General features: G+C 41.5%; 1 protein-coding gene across 17 annotated transcripts in view; it reads right to left on the bottom strand.

Moving 5' to 3' along the window:
* Positions 1 to 16,712, bottom strand: part of LOC116448603 (poly(rC)-binding protein 3-like) — a 516,599-nt gene that overhangs the window by 381,217 nt on the left and 118,670 nt on the right. The gene's annotated exons all lie outside the window — the stretch shown is intronic.

Here is a 16,712-nt window from a genome sequence, read left to right as displayed (position 1 = left end):
TGCTGTATCTCAGAGCAGAACCATCTAGCTGGAAAAACATGAGACACTACACTTAAACTTGATGGTTATTACTATTATTGTGTCAAAACACTTGGTGTGATCTGTGCTTTGCACAGAGGAGGAAATATTTAACACACTTGGGAGTGGACTTGGGCTCAGATTCATCAGCTTCACCTTAGTCCCTGGGAAGGTGACAGAGCAATTTGTCTTGGAAACCATTTCCAAGCAGACAAAGGGCTCAAAGGTGTCAGCCTGTATTTGTGCAGAGCAAATCATGCTGAGCCTCTTCATCACCTTCTGTGAGGTGACCAGTTTGGTGGATTTTGTTTGAGCAGCGGATGTTGTTTACCTTGACCTTAGTAAGGCTTTTGACACAGTCTCCTATAACATCCCTAGACAAGCTGACAAGGTATGGGTTAGGGAAGTAGGCAGTGGGGTAGATGAGAAACTGGTGGAGCTGCTGGTCCCAGAGAGTTATGATGAATGGCACAAAGACCAGCAGGAGGAAAGTCACTATTAATGTACCCTACAGGTTTACACTGGAGCCAGTACAGTCAACACCTTCAGTAATAACCTGGATAACAAAACTGAGCGTACTCTCAGCAAGTTTGCAGACGGTACAAAGCTGGGAGGAGTGGCTGATACACCAGCTGGTTTTAGTCTGTGCTATTCAGCAGGAATGTACCGTCATTCAGCAGGACCTGGACAGACAGAGAGGAATCTAATTAACCTCAACAGTGCAGGGTACAAAGTCCTGCATCTGCAGAGGAGTAACCCCAAGTGCCATTACATGCTGGAGACGAAGTGTCTGGAAAGCAGCTTTGCAGAGGACAACCTTTGGGGGTCTGTTGAACCACAAGCTGACCAAAAGCCAGCAGCGTACCCTCATCACAAAGTTCAACAGCATCCTGCCCTGCTTAAGACTTTTGTGAGCAGATCTGGCAACTTGCTCTAGCATACTTTGCTTGAGCAGGGGGGATTGGGCCCAAAGATCTTGAGAGGTTTCTTGCAGCCTCAACTGTTCTGTGACATTCTATGTGAGCAGAGATCTAAGTAGCATTGGCATTATCTTGTTGAACAATGTCATAAGACAGACCTAGAGGTTTTATTCGGGTCTTAGGACCAGACTGGGCAAATAAGATGACTAAGAACCTTATTAGCCACATTAAATGTTTCAAAGTTAGTAGCAAGTCATAGAGGTTACCTCCAATGAATGCTACAATTCAGACCACAATGAGGCTCTTTCATTGCTCACTTCTGGAATAAACAAGAGGGAACATTCAATGTTTAATCAGTGGACCCACAACACCACAGGAGCAAAATTAAGATTGATATATCCCATTCCAGAAATGTTTCCAAATAATTTATTTCTAACGACAGAAAAATACTTCAGCATCAGCACTATTTTGTTCTTTATAATCTAGTGTTGTTTGGTCTTCTATTCTGCAAGCACCCAAGCTACAATTTGTCAAGAAGTTTGTACTAATACATTGTTATACTCCCTGAAATGGTTCGAAATTACTTTTCTGGAAATTGCGATGTTGCAATGTTAAGAAACCAATATTTTTCTCCCTATTTGAGATGGAAACAAATACTCTGTTCATCAGTGAGACTGTTGTTGTAGGTCTGCAAAACACCTGACGCCACATACCAGCTAGAAGGGAGGTAAGAAGAGCAAGATAAATCTCTGTTGTGATTTATAATCCCTCTGAACCCCACCCCAGGCCTTGTGCTCACAGCTGAAGGCAGGTATCAGGCTGTTACTCTGGGGCTGAGCCCTTTAAGAGCAATGAGGACCGAAAGTGAGTGGGTAAAAGCACAGCTTTTTCTTACTTTTCTGTTTGTGTGAGAAGCATACTCATGTTCTTTCACTGGACAGTTAAATATCAAGTTTACTGGAGAAGTAATTGACTAAAGGAGTCAAAATGGTATGCAGAAATTGCAGTCTCAAATCTATTTTCCCTGCACCTTACGTCACTCACTGTGTCTTAATTTTGTTGTTAAGACCACCTAATTATTTAAGAAATGATGGTATGTCCAACTGACACAGAGCAGATGGCTCAGATCTCTGCAGGGGCAGCAGTGCTGCACATCTGGCTAGAGCAGATACAGCTACTGCCAGGGAGAAGAGGGAAGAGTCTGTGTAATGGTAGGACTCTATAAATTCATCCAATAAAATAACCCAAGAATAAAATGACTTGCTTAGAGAACAATAGCATCCCACTCCACACAACAGCTGGACTTAAATAATGCATTAGGAAAAGGCAAAGGGTAGGGTGGAATTATTCAAATTACTAATGGAGCACTGACTTGAGAAATTAAATTCAGGAAAATGCTTTTATTGGTTTCAGTAATACTCACATTACTCCTTTACAAAACAGTAAGGGAACATGGCTTTAAAGCTTCCTGAAAATGGAATTAGTAGTTAAATAAAATTACCCTTGGACAAATTCAGCAGGTATCTTGTTTCTCAATTTTAAAGGCAGAAGGGAATGGGAAAGCAAGAAAAACTGGGAGATAACATTGAACACAACTGTTTAGCTTGCCCTAAGGATCTAAAGCATTGTAATAAAACATCAGTGGATCTGAAGATGCAGGATGGAAAAACCCAAAGACTTAGGAACTTAAATTTAAAAAAAAAAATTAGCAGAGACTTTTACATTTGCTAGAGACATATTTTTAGTGGACCATGTTTTTTAGGAAGGTGTTCAAGTGAAAAAAGGATAAGCAGCGCTTGAAGATAAAGCAGGACTAAATTCCTCATCTACATCCTTATCCTACTCCTTTAAAAAGTCACATCATCATTGTAGTAGAATTAATGGAAAGGGAAAAATCTCACAACTAAAAGAGCCTCAAACTAGTATTAGATTTTTTCCTGTCTCCAAAATGTCATAATCACATGCATTTCATTATGCAGAGTAATGGGCTAGAAATAACAAGTTGCTGCATGCTTGTGGTAAAGATGTGCTGTGTGCAAGTGCAAAACAGATCTTACAGAGAGAATAGACTTTAAACAGTACAATGTGGAACAAGTTCTAAGCTTAAACCAAAGCCAGTAATAATTTATACTACCAGGTACAAAACATGATTGAAAACAGCACCTGTGTTCTAGACCTCATCCTAGACAAGTATCAAAATTAGTATGGAACAACAAAGATTATATCATTTGAGTCCTATGCTGAAACAATAAAAAGAAAAACTTCTATTACACTCTTAATTGTGCATATTTGAATCTAGAGTTACAGCTGACAGTGATGTTATTTCATACATTGAGGCTTAACAGGGAGTACGATGGGAAAACAGAATGTGAGAACTTTTCTATAGCTTTGATAGATTTTGTAGTTAAAACATGCTTTATTACAAGGCTGCAAATGGCCAGACAGGAACAGCTATTTCACAGTCTTAGAAGATTTAATAGCTCTGTGCTAACACTTGTTACATTTATCTCAGAAGTTGCCCAGGAAATTTATTATAATAATGCCAGAAGGAAAGTGGGAAAAATAATGCAATTGTTTTCTCGGTACTTCAAAATGGGAACAAAAACAGAAATGTGAACACTTTATTGAGGCCCTGAAGTATACTATATAGCACCTGTTAAAAAAACAAAACCAAAAGAAACCTAAAATACCCATCCCTTTATCTCCAAATGCAACCTGTCCACATACTTGGTAAGAACTGCTGTCTTAACTAAGGTTGAAATGGATCTGCTTACATCTCCTCCTTATGTCTTCTCTCAGGGTCTTATAGGAAAAAGTAATAAATTTTAACCCTTTCTCTCATGTGCCAAGATGCTCACTGAAAAGGCAAAGATGTGGGAGAATGGATGCAACCTATATATCAAAAAAAAAAAAATCTTACTTTGTTGAGGACTGTCATCCCCTCAGTGGAAGGAAACTGGCAGTGACTACTTTGAGAAAGGCCCTAGACTGCATCTTTGGTCTAAATGAGCTGGAAGCCTGCTCTCATGCGAGGTCTCCTTTGCTTTAGGTCTGCTGCTTGGTACTGAGCCAGTCACTCACCATTATGACCTAAGCAATATATGAATCACATGTTTAGAGTTCAGAATCACAGGATGAACACTTTCAATATGCCAAGTCACTAGGAATGAGGCTAAGTTACAGCCAGTTCAGAAATTTCCACTTATAACTATTCTTGCTTATACACCACAGCATTTAGACGTCCTAATCACGGGCCCAGACCCCACAATATTTGATCCTGTACAAACATGAAACAGAGGCATCCTAAGTAGCTGAAACAGATTTACATTTCCAGTTCTTAGAGCAAAAGGTGGCTCTAGGTTCTACAACGAAGCAGAAATATTGATGTCTGTCTTCGTCCTAGCAAAGCAATGTGAGCCTATTTCTGTTCAGCAGAGACTGTCATTTTAGAAGCATTCCTAAAAGTAAGGTTTGAAATTAAAAACAGATATGGGACCAGACCATACAACATACAGGGATTTTTCATACAACGACATTTATGACCCCAAATTCTCACAGTTGCTAGGGTCACTAAGACCTGATATTGATAGAAAAGCCTTCTTTTACATTAACAGTGGCAGGCTGTATTTAATGAGTGAGAGCCTGGTGCTAACTTCCCACTGCCTGGTACATAGATTCTCAAGATATTACCTTTTCTTGTGAACAGAAAAAAATTAAAACTCCAACTCCTGCAGTGATGGTCATGGGGCTTCCAAAGGAACAGAAAAGCATTAGAGCTTTTGTTTGTGCAGGTATGGTTTAGACTGATGTAGGCAAGGACACATGCAGGTTGTGAACCTCCAGAAAACACCTTTGACCTGTACTAAAAGCAACAAGTGCACATTTTGAGGGTTTCTGTGGCTCAAAAATCCACATATATACACTATGTTTCACTGGCCTTCAGAAGTTGGAATTGAGGGGGGTTTTTTTGTCTCATAAATTCTCTCCCCCATCCCACTGGGGGGCTAGTGAGTGAGCAGCTGGGTGGGGCTTAGTTGACAGCTGGGATTAAAACAACAGGATTCTGGCAAAAATCTGGTAATTTTATTCTGACAAAATCTGCATTTAACATTTCCAAACATGTGATACCTTGATTTAAACAAGCAAGTAGCAGGTAAATTTTAGTGAGGAAGCACTATTCTTGTTTGGAAGTTTTCATAGGTAGGTCCCATACTCCAATTCATCTTGAGGAGATAAAAAACCCCTTGACAATGAATAGGAAGAAAGTGTTAAACAATGGTCATACTACAGTTTAGTAAGCAGTCTCTCATGTGGGGATCCCTCAGAAACTTGAGGGTACATATGGAAGTTTAAACCACTAAAAATAACCCAGACCTTATATTTTACCTTGATATTAAACTTACTTTTAGAATGTATTTTTCTAATACTTAATGAACCATTTTAACAAGGGACTCATATTGTTCTCAGCTGATGTACAGTTTATGAATACTAAATCCATTTAAAAGTTAAATTACCTTTGATATCCAAACTAACACTTCAAAGAATAAGAGTCTTTTATATACACATATATTAAATAAAAGTGATTAATACTTACTTACATTTGTAAATCAATCAAAAAATCTGAGTAGCATGTAGTGTAATCATTTAGTCTAACCAGTCTATACTGTCTGCAACAGCTGTCTCAGACGGTTGATCTTATAACCACAAGGGTCTGGGTAGACAATAAATATTCTGCCAAACATACTGTTTTATAAAAGCTGAAATACTTCAGTAATGCTATAACACTGTCAACCAACATCTTTTATATTTAATCAATGGGACTCGGGACTGAAAATAGGCCTTTTGACATGAACTAATTTTGTACTGTCCAAAGGTTTGTTTTCCTTTGAGCACAAAATTACATATTTCAAAACCTCTAATGGTTTCATAAAACTGAGCTAGAATCATCCACGCTGCTCCTTCATAAAATGTCTAGAGACCTTATTGCAAATTATTACATCTCCTTAAACTCATCACTTAAAAGCTTCAGTAGTCAAAATATTTTACACCTGAAGTAGCTATCTTAGTTCCTTATCCTCATCTCTTTCAGTAAGAAATTATTACTTGTATTTTATAAAAGAATGACAGTGTGGATTGGCCCCTTCCTCTTTCCTAGCTGCATCAGTGTTCACAATGTTCTTATTTCTATTGTCCCAAGTATTGCCTGAGGAGTATCAGCACCTTTCCAGCAATTCAAGAGGTGAGAAAATGGGTCCACAAGAGAGAAGCAGAGCACATTGTTTGTGGGAAACTGCTAGAGGACCAAAGAAAGAAGCTCACATGGTCAGACTTGGGATACCTTAAGAGACCTTCAAGTAACAGATATATCAGTTTACACATCTAGCCCATGTTTTTACATATGTGTATACAGACACATGATTCTGAACTAACACATACTACAGCCTGCAGAGAATATTCTAAAGTTTTCAAATCCCAAAAGTTTGAAAATAAGCAGTACTATAGAACCTACATAAGTACATCCTAAAGCATGCATTTCAGCCTTGATAGTGTCCAATTCCCTTTCTCAGATATCTGCTGCGTGGAATTTTTTCCCCTTCGGGTGATTTTACACAGATTAGTAGCATTTGTGGAAATTCCAATACAACAAGGAGCCCAAATTGTTATATTTGTCCACAGGGTGTGGAGGAAGCCCCTTTTGTCATACCACAGTTCTACAACCACAGGAACTACAAGGAAAAAGAAGTAGAGAAATTCTGCAGTGACATGAGAAAGCTCTGGCAGGTGCTTCTAAATGGAGCACAGATTCCGGATGCCATCCGTCAGCTCTGACCCCACAAAAAACACAATTGTGAAGCCCATGCATGCCAAGCCAAACAGCAGAGTGACTTGTGAGTAAGGATGACTCAACAATAAAATTGGTTTTGCCCATTCGAAAGTCATCAAGATGACACTCAACCATCACATCAGCAAATGTCAATTGGATGAAAGTTATCATTATTTCAGAAAGTGCAACTCTGCCTCAAAAATAAATCAAGATTTCAAAACCTACAAAGTGGCAAGACAAAAGCTGCATGCTTCATTTTCTACCTTGGCAGACAAGCCTATCAGTGGGACCTCCACTTACACAGGCTGGTGTGAGCAAGACAAAATACCTAATCCTAAGGTCTTTCAACACCCTCCGTGAAATTTCATTCTCTTTATATTTCATAGCAATAACAGAATTTCCATGAATTTTGAATGCCTGTACCACAGAACACAAGTGTCTGCCCCACCCTGGCCCTAAGGCTTTGGGCTGTCTCAGCTGCATTTGCTCCTCTTATCCATGTCACCTCTCTGTATCAGAGCAGCTCCAAACAGACATTGTCTACAAATGAAGGAACATGCTCCCCCTTTCCCCAGAAAAGTGGAAAGTGTTTCCCAGCCTGAACTGCCCTCCAGCCCTGGGGGACTAGTATTTCCTGAATTAAGGACCAGTCATTCCCCTGGGTGAGGAATCCCACTTTGGGCAGGGGAAGAATGTCAGGCTAGACAAATTTTAAAGTACAAGTAGACTCATTAGCTCTTATGATCACCACCAACTACCAGGATATGTGTTGGAGAAGCCACTTTTGATAGCCTTGTACAAGCTCTGAGCGTGTTCCCTGATACAGTACTTACAAGGCTTGCAGACAGCTGTGAAGCATTTCCAAACAGGCTGTTACAAATAATTCTGAATAACTGTCATTCAGCAAGACTTTACAGACATTGTTGCCTCCTTAGAAAAAAGATTGACAGAGAAAATTAAATCAATACAAGTCTGAGCTTATCCTTGGCTTCAGTGTGAGATTGAAAACTGAGCTTCAAGCATTTTGCACACCTTTGTACTTTCTTCAAGGTCTGCATAGCACTGACCAAGCCTGAGAATTCTTGAGCTACTCTAGGTCCTCAATAACATTACTTGAATATTATCTAGTAGGTGAAATAGCAAGAAAGCATTTTTCTGCTAAAATCATTAAAAAGAAGGTTTTACGCTGTCTGGGCTCCTCTGTCAGCCTCCCTATTCCTTGGCAGCAGCCAAGTCCCACTGCCCTGTCTGACATCTAAGAGATGTCATTAAAAAAAAATATCTGAGACACTCCTGCTCTGCCAACATTGAACTCCTGCCTTCAAGTCTTAGAGGAAGTTTAAAATTCTTTACCTTTTGCAAGATTAAGAGCAGAATGAGCCCTCCAAAGGTAGTATTTCAGAAATATATAGAAAATAAGTCCATTTAGTACAAGCAGGTCTATAGCAGGTCTTAGCTTTTGTCTTTGTCATTTGACATCATACATTAAGAACTGAGAAGTAGTAAGATTGCATTATAATGTGCTCCCTTTGCACCCATAGACATTAACAGGAATTACCACTCTAAACCAGGAGCTAATCTGCCAGTCAGAAGAACCAAGATTATTCTGATAAAATACAGAAATTCTCATCAAAGGATGACCTTAGGCTTCAATGGTTCTGAGATTTAGGGTGCAATCCCTTTTATCTGAAATCAGATGACTAAAATAGGTCAGATTAATCCCACCCTGTTTCTCTCTAGCGACAATACAGAAAGCCCAAAGTGGCCACTTCCAACACGGGCGCAGAAAGAAAGATGAATCTCCCCTTACTCCAGAAGTCTACAAGCTACCAATAAGCTCTGTCTCCATAGGAGAACCCAAGGTGGATCAATAAATGTTTCTATATTAGGAAGTATCGATTCTGTAGAAATTGTTGGAAAAGTAATTTGAAATGCTGAGTCGTAGTAGTTTGACATCCTAAAACAAGAACAATTTTTAAAAACTGAGAAAGTAAGTAGACAGAACACCTAATTGAATTTGCCAAACAAAAAACCCACCTCTCCACCTCACTTACCTGAAAAGACACATTTCAAAGACCTTAGTTTGTCAATTCTCACAAAAAAAAAACCAAAAAAACCCCCAAAAAACCAAACCTGAGGAAGTTTCAGATACAACAAAAAGCCAAAACAATTTAAGATAAAGGGCACTATTAGCAGTAAAATAAATATGAATAAACTGGCTTTGAACTTGCCTTAGTGACAAAAATTAGAAGGCTTCCAATTTTCACAGAAGCTCAGCTACAGAACAGCCAGCCTATAAAAGAGCAAAGAGCCCTGCTAAATTGAAGATATACTATAACAGCCTTCTCAGAGATTTATATACTACAGCAGCTGTGATAGCAAGAGGAAAGACAGCATTACTTAGGAGGTCCTTTCCAATCCCATGCTCCTAATTTGAGTTTCTACTAAAAAGCAGAGGTCAAGCTGATCAAAGAGCAAATAGTACCAGTGTTCAAGTAATTCAAGATACAATGTCAAATCTCTCCTTTCCCCATCTCACCCACATCTCAACCTCTTCTGTCTTCACCTTACCCTAAGACACTAGTACCAGGGAGACTAAGCAGGCCTGTTGTTTTCTGTAATTAAATCATCTCTGTCCTGATAGCAAAAAATGAAAAAGACAACTTCCACTCCCTCTTCCTTTATCTACCACAGAAAGAATGCTCTACATCTACGCAACAGAAAATAACTTTAATACACCCCAGCACTACCCTTACTAATGCACTGTATAATACCTCCTTTCAAAGCTCAAGGACAACACAAATAAAAAAAATCTAGTAACACACTTCCTTTAGGAAACTATACATTATTATATATACTTATGGTAACTAACAATCAGAGATAATCTAGGAAACACGCACCACTTTCATTTGCAATGCAGGTTTACCTCACCAGAAGAGTTTGCTTGTCTTGCTTGCACAGAGCTCTACAGCATAAATAAACCCTAGTGCTGCCTGGTAGGCACCAGCTAAGAGCTGGCTGTAATGAGAAGAGACATTTCACCTGGGCCATACAGGAAGGTTCTTCTCCTCTTTGGGAGGATAATCAAATATCAGAATTAATGAAAACAAAGCAGCAGCACCTGTGAAGGTGGCACTGACATTCAGAAAAATGGATCCCCAAGGAAATTTTCTAGGCAAGACTGTATAGTATATTAGCGTATATGTTACCTAAGTAAAAATAAAAATATAAAGCAGTTGCAATCTCTGCACTGAGGTCTGGACTACTATAAGAGTTTTGATACTTACAAAAATGTTTTAGAAATGAAAAAAAAAAAGGATGACCATACCTATAGCAGCATTTTTTTAAAACCCCACAAACTTCAAACCTACTCCCATATCAGAAGAGCAGACAGCACCCAGAAGCATGCCTAATCCTCAGATCCAACATGGCTAACTCAGGAGAGGGGTGCCATGCCGCTGCCACTCCTCTTGGTACTCCCTGCACTGCTTTACACTATGTTCAGGAGGGAAGAGGCAGGGACTTGAGGTGCCTGTGGCTACATGAAACTTGCACAGGGAGATGCAAGCACAAGGGTTGCTGGTAACAGGGGTAGAAGATGTTCTTCAGTATGACAAAATGCAGTAAGAAACTCACTGTGGTCTGGCAGGGAAGACAGGAGTGTGATGGGACCAGGGAATTGTGGGTGGCTGCTGGTGGGAAGAGGGGAGTTTTGTGCGGTGTTAAGGTGGTGGTTACTCTAAGGGGATGTGTTTGTGCAATAGGTGTTTAGAATTCCCATTTAAGTTTGATTAAAGGACGAGTTTCTTCAGGCAATTACTGATGGAAAAAGTCATTATTCAATGGAGTAGGAAGTGACTCAGGACAGCAGTCACATCCCTTTAACTCTTTTTGGTGAACCCAGATTGATTTCACTGACCAAAGTCACATTATTTTTAGTTAAACTCTCTGACGGAAGGAAGCAACAACGATTCAATCCATGTTGTGGCTGAAGCCTTGACTTAGTGCTCCTGTGAGAAGATGGTGGTGGACAGTTTGTATGAGTTGTAAGTGCAGGGGGAGTGTATTTGGGTAACTAACCTTTCACCTGACTAAGCACTAAGAGGCTCAAGGGGGCAAATCACTGAACCTAAGCAACTTACTGAAATAGAAAAGATAAATAGGAGTGACTTTACATGATCCACTCACAGCTTGAAACTAGTCCAGAATTCAAAGAAGACTGTACTGACTTCGAGTGAACCTCATTATGAAGAAAGAATATGGTGTTTTATAAATAGGAAATGATATGTAAAGTATCCCCTCCAAAATGCTGCTGAGCCTGGTGAGTAGGTATATAGTGAATATATAGGTTATTTCTGGACAAATGACTTTTCAAAAATTACACACTTAATTTCTCTGAGATGCTAAAAAGAATCATTGCTGCTCTTAGCCAAGTTCTTCCCCCCTAATTGCAATATATCTGCTATTAGCCAATTCCCCTGGCCTCTCCAGCTCTCACAGTAATCTGAACCTAGGATAATGTTTTTCATTTTGTTTTTTTCTGTAGACAAAATCAGGAGCATTTCCTTTCTGACAGCACGACACAGGCTACAGACAGCCTGACGCCAAAGCTTTCTGCAAATCAATATATTTAATGCATTTAAAGTCAGTAAAATCTCCCAGGTTAGTCCTGGGTTGCTTGAGGAAAAAGAAAGATGAAAGGCTAGGGAACAGTGAAGATATGGATTTATTATTTCATTTGCTTACTTAAGGATCTCTCCATTTTAACAAAAAACTATTTAAGTTTCTATGGGTTTCATTTTAGAGTATTTTTCTCAAAAAGTATTGGTAAGCGTGGAGAAAAATTTAATGTATTAAGTGGAGTCAGATACACTGAGAGACAGACTGGTGGGAGGCTTGTTTATGTGCATGAACACCACACAGTAAATAAATGCCAAAGATTGTGGGAACAAAAATATTACCAGCCTGATCATACCAATTTTCTTTCTTCCCATTTCCCATATTTATTTTTTTCACTTGAATATTGCTTCAGTCACTCTGGCCTTTCCCACTGGCTTTCCTCATTTACTTAAGTTGCTCCTCATTGTCATTAACCTCCAATCTTTATTGCTCCAAATGATTATTTTTGCTCGTCAATGAAGTTTTACTGCCTCTTAAATACAACAGCCAGAGGCAATCACACAAGTGAGGAAGCCAATCATTCTCCTATGAAGTTCAACAGAATTGGTTTTCTTTCATTCAGCCTCAAAAATTCCCCAGGGATTTCCATTTAACCTACCTACTTTCCACCTTCCACTCCACAAAAGGGTATAATAAGAAAAAAGGAATAAGCCTCACTAAAAAAGCTGCCATACTGTTTAGTCTCAGTTCATACCCACCAAAAAACATTAGATATGTAAAACTTGAAAATACCATAGAGAAACTGCTACCTTGCTGTCAATCTTCAAATGATACTAAATAATCATACCTCAAGTTCACTCTATGTCTTGCAAAACAAGCATTTTTGTTGCTCATAATTGGAAAAGCAACTTAATGAACTTCAGTTCTATGCACAACATTGGGCTGCCAAAAAGAGTGAATGAAATAACATATTCCATCTTAACACAGTATTAACTACAAAGCTCAAGCACACACTGCTTTAAATGCAAATATTAATGGTTTCATGTTAATATTTTAGCAAGAATGAATGCAATTATTTCATCAAAGTAGATGCAGTGGGAGGTAAGCAAGAAGAAGTAGCTGTTACTGGTTTTTGGGAAATAAATTTTAGTCTTCTTTTGTATGCATTAGATGGTTAGAAAGAGAAATGTTGCCTTTCTGTTACATCAAATGGTCTGTGACGAAGTCCCAGAACACTTGTTCTTCCTTCTGTCCTGGGCTGCAGTGTATTCTATTACCATCCTCATGAGCTGTTGAAATCAGGTGGGGCAGTGTTTCCTTGCCTCCTCCCCCTAGACTATCTTGCTGTTAATGGCCCATCATTGTCCTGCCGCATGACTCAGAGATAACTCCCTCTGGACTATCTTCTGTTAATGAGCCTAATCAACACTTGGCCTCATGACTCATTACCCCATTGTGAGATGCTCCACCCAGAGGGAGGAACCAAGCATCCCATCGTGGATATAATCTGGGACTCTGAACACCAGAGACAGCCCTTTCCACTGGAGCTACACAGTCATCACTGGACTTTCTGAGGAAGAGCAGACCCCTCTACTACAGGATCACTGCTTCAGAGGACGGCAGCCACCATTCTACCAGACTGCTACCACCACCCTGCCTAACAGGGACTCAGGTTGTATCTTGACTCTGTCAGTTTGAACCAGTGTTTTCTTTTACTATTTTTTCCTTTTCTTTAATTTCCATTAAATTGTTATTCTGACTTGGTGCCTCCCACTGGTTTGTTTTCAAACTAGTACACCTTCTTCAGTCCAGATTAACCCAATAATATTTGTGAAGTGTTTACAATAATTTTTATAGGGTTTTGATTGAAAATCTGGAAGTGAGATACAAGGTACTTCACACAATCGTTAAAGTTAACATCACTTATTTTGCTGAGTACATCCCCTTCTGCTAAAAGTCCTCAACCTTGGTGTGCTATACTACTACAAAAAACTTGGTCCTTGCTATAAATTCCAGGACAGTCTGACTACATCAGCTCTTGGGAATGGCATTTTGTTCCTTTGTAGCAAGTATATGCTATATATTTATTATATATGTATAAGCATATAAATGATATCATTTGGGTACAGAGCAGTAGAATAGGAGAGAGCTAGAGGAACAGCTTCAGGTTTTATGCATTTTTGTCTTGTGCTTGAAACAGCAGAAACCAGCTGCAAGTATTTCACCCTGGGACTAGGTCTGCCTGATGCCATGGTAGAGGTACAGGGCAGCAGCCCAGCTCCCTGCATGTCTCTCCCTATCAAGTCAAATGGCACATGCTCTGCTTCATCCAGAAGCTTTATGTGATACCAATCAAAGTTCCTAAAGAACTCAAGTGATCAAAAATGTGATGATCCCCTCTCAGAAAAACTGTCTGCTTTGGGCCCTGAGACTTTTGTGCCGTGAGCTTCTTGTGATGGAAAAATCTGGCCTGGAAACAAGTAAGCAATAAATATTTTCACATTAATTCACTTCACAATGCTAGCTCTCCTCTACAAAAACATCTCATTGAATCAGCTCTTCCTAACTGCTTGTCCCCTGTTACTCAGCAATGCACAACAGAATACGTGCATTTTAGAAAGCAAGGACCATTTCCCTTGTGTCTGTTCTTCCTTGTGACCTAAAGAAATCACTTTTTGTCCATGTTTTCTGAAGGAACAGCTGTTTTGGGGGGTTTGAGTGCTGGAGAGCTGGCCAGAGTAACGACACATGCACCGATATGATTTGAGCATTGTTCTCCATTTATTGTTCAACTATACAAGCTTATATCTACTTTTGCAAAGATTCACGCCCAGTCCCTCTAGATGGCCTCTAATCTGTGGGGGAGCTGACCGGTGTATTGCTTTGCCAAGGACTTTCAGGGCTGCCTGCAGCCAGGTGCTCTCCAGGCTCGCCTGCAGCCAGGGGCCAGTTCAGGGGTTTTTCCTCAACAACCCTGGGTTGTCCAATCTTTCCAGGGGTATCGTATGCCCCTGTTCCACAAGAAATCCCTGTACACATCCCCCGTTTTCTTTTGGGGCAACCCAGGCCTGGTTGATGATCTTTTGCAGCCCTGCTTTAATGCAAGAAAAAATGCACCCAAATACTATTAAGCCTATTATAACTACAAATAGCAATTGGCAGCTTTCTACTACTAAGGTACACAGCTATCTGGTGATACCTAGACTCTTAAGCTAATCTCTAATAGGGTCGTCTGTCTCCTGAAGGTTACACAGGCCTCTCTTCACCACACCGGAAACAGGCTACTCCACCCGTCTGGGGACCAGGAGGTGGGCCAGCGGCCCTCGCCCCCTTTTTACTTTGCGCCCCTCCTGTCAGAGCTATGGTGATGACTTGTCCCTGCTTTTGCAGGACATTCTGCAGCGTTGCAGTAAATGCAGCTGTTTGCGACGACTGCTCCACACGGCTAGCACGCACGAGCATCTCGTCTACTCCCGCTCCCTGGGGCAGCGTGGCAAGAATCGTCTTAGTTTGCCTATTAGCATTTTCAAAGGCAAGGGTCTGGAACATTTGCTCTTGGAGCTCTTCAGAGAACTCAGTTGCATCCTTCTAGGCTATTGACAGACGGTCAATGAACTGACCATATGGCTCCGACAGCCCCTGTTGGACTGCTGCATATGGAGGAGACTTCTTCTTTTCAGGTACTGACAACAAGGCTTTGTGGGCAAGAGTCTGTGACAACTGATGAATGATTGTGGGCATGGTCAGCTGCATCACCGTCGCTCCAAAAGCCCTGCTCCCAGTTAGCATGTCGGCTTGGATCGCACACAGTGGGTCTTGCGTATCACCTTGGTGTTTGCTGGCTTCTTCTTGTGCTAGCTGCTTCCATGTTTGCTCCCAGAGCAGGAACTGTGAAGGGGTCAACAACAACTCTGCATACAGGACATCTGCTGTAAAGATAAACTGCAGGATGCTCCGTGTAGCTTCGGACTGGAGGCCATGCGTGGAAACTGTTTGCTTCACTTGCTGCAAGATCTTCCAGTCATGGGGCTCCCACCTTGCGGTGTCCCCCTGTATCAGTACAGGGCAGGCTAGAGCATCTACGGCTTGCCAATCTCCTTCAATGATTGTGTTACGGACAACTCCGTTCCATCTCCTTCGCAGTGGATCAGTCCTCGCCGTCGGGCTGATGGAGGCAATGGCTGCACCTCTCCTGCGGGAAGGGAGGGGCCCTAGGCCCTGTGCCCAGTTCTCCCGATGGGAACGGAGGAATTCTGGTGGCTGCCTTGACCAGTGGGTCCACGGGACGCCGCAGTGATGATGGTATGGTTTCGCAAGCCTTAGACTCCAGCGCATCCTGACGCGTAGACAATTCAGCAAGCTTCTTCATTAATTCATGCATCATCTCTTGGTGCTTCTCCTCCTCTTGGAGCTGACCCCCAGCAGCCCTGGTTGGCTCTGGCTCTGCAGGCGACAAAGTTGCAGAGGCTGCTTCGCAGTCAGATGATGATCCACTGACCAGCAGAGGGGAATGGCACACTGCCGTTTTTGGCCGGAACCTAGGACCGCTCGTTTCTCCTCTGCTCGCCCGTGCCCTGCCCCCAAGGTTGGGAGCCTGTGTTCTGCCTTTGCAGCCATTTCTCCTTCAGGTGTCTCTGGGGTAACTTTCTTCCCCGTCGCGTCCAGCAGCTCCCACAGCGAACGTATGGGTGCTGTTGTTCCCTTCATCGGTCAGCCCGCAGTCAGCCCGAAGAATTGCACAACCCTGGACTCTGCCCTGGCCTCCAGCTGCCGCTCTGTGAGACCCCCCTCTCTTTCCTTTCCGGGGCTGCCACCCCCCAGTGCCTCCATGGCTGCCGCGGCCACCTTCCTCTCTGCTTTCATTTTTGCAAGGGTATTAGTCACAGCTTTCCAAGTTAATCCCAGAGCTTTTGCTTCTTTACCTTCCTTTCCACCCTCAATTGTGGACAGCTGCAGTCTGTTTCCAACTTCCCACCACTCTTCGGTTGTGAACAAAAGCGAAGTGCATTTCAAAAACCCTTGTTCCCGGGCCCGCGTAATTAGGGCATAGAGATCTCGATCTTTTACAGTCTTGCCTTTCTTAGAGAGGATACGGGCTAGGAGACGAGTGCCAGCCTAGTATTCCATAGCTTCTTACCTGCAGGGGCTCGGTCGGCTGTGTGAGCTCCGGTCTCCAGCTCCACTCAGCTTTTTGCTGGGACACTCCTGCTCTAGCTCTCCAGGCTCCTCACCACTGGTGCAATGATTCAGTTTTGCTGAATTCAAGCGAAACGCATTTAAGTGAAAACAAACCACATCTAAGTGAAAAATCACTCGAGTCCCTGTTCAGG

Source organism: Corvus moneduloides, chromosome 1, assembly GCF_009650955.1.
Source record: "Corvus moneduloides isolate bCorMon1 chromosome 1, bCorMon1.pri, whole genome shotgun sequence".
In the NCBI taxonomy this organism is placed as follows: domain Eukaryota; kingdom Metazoa; phylum Chordata; class Aves; order Passeriformes; family Corvidae; genus Corvus; species Corvus moneduloides.
Note: the sequence above shows the minus strand (reverse complement) of the source record. Positions and strands in the feature narration are given on the sequence as shown.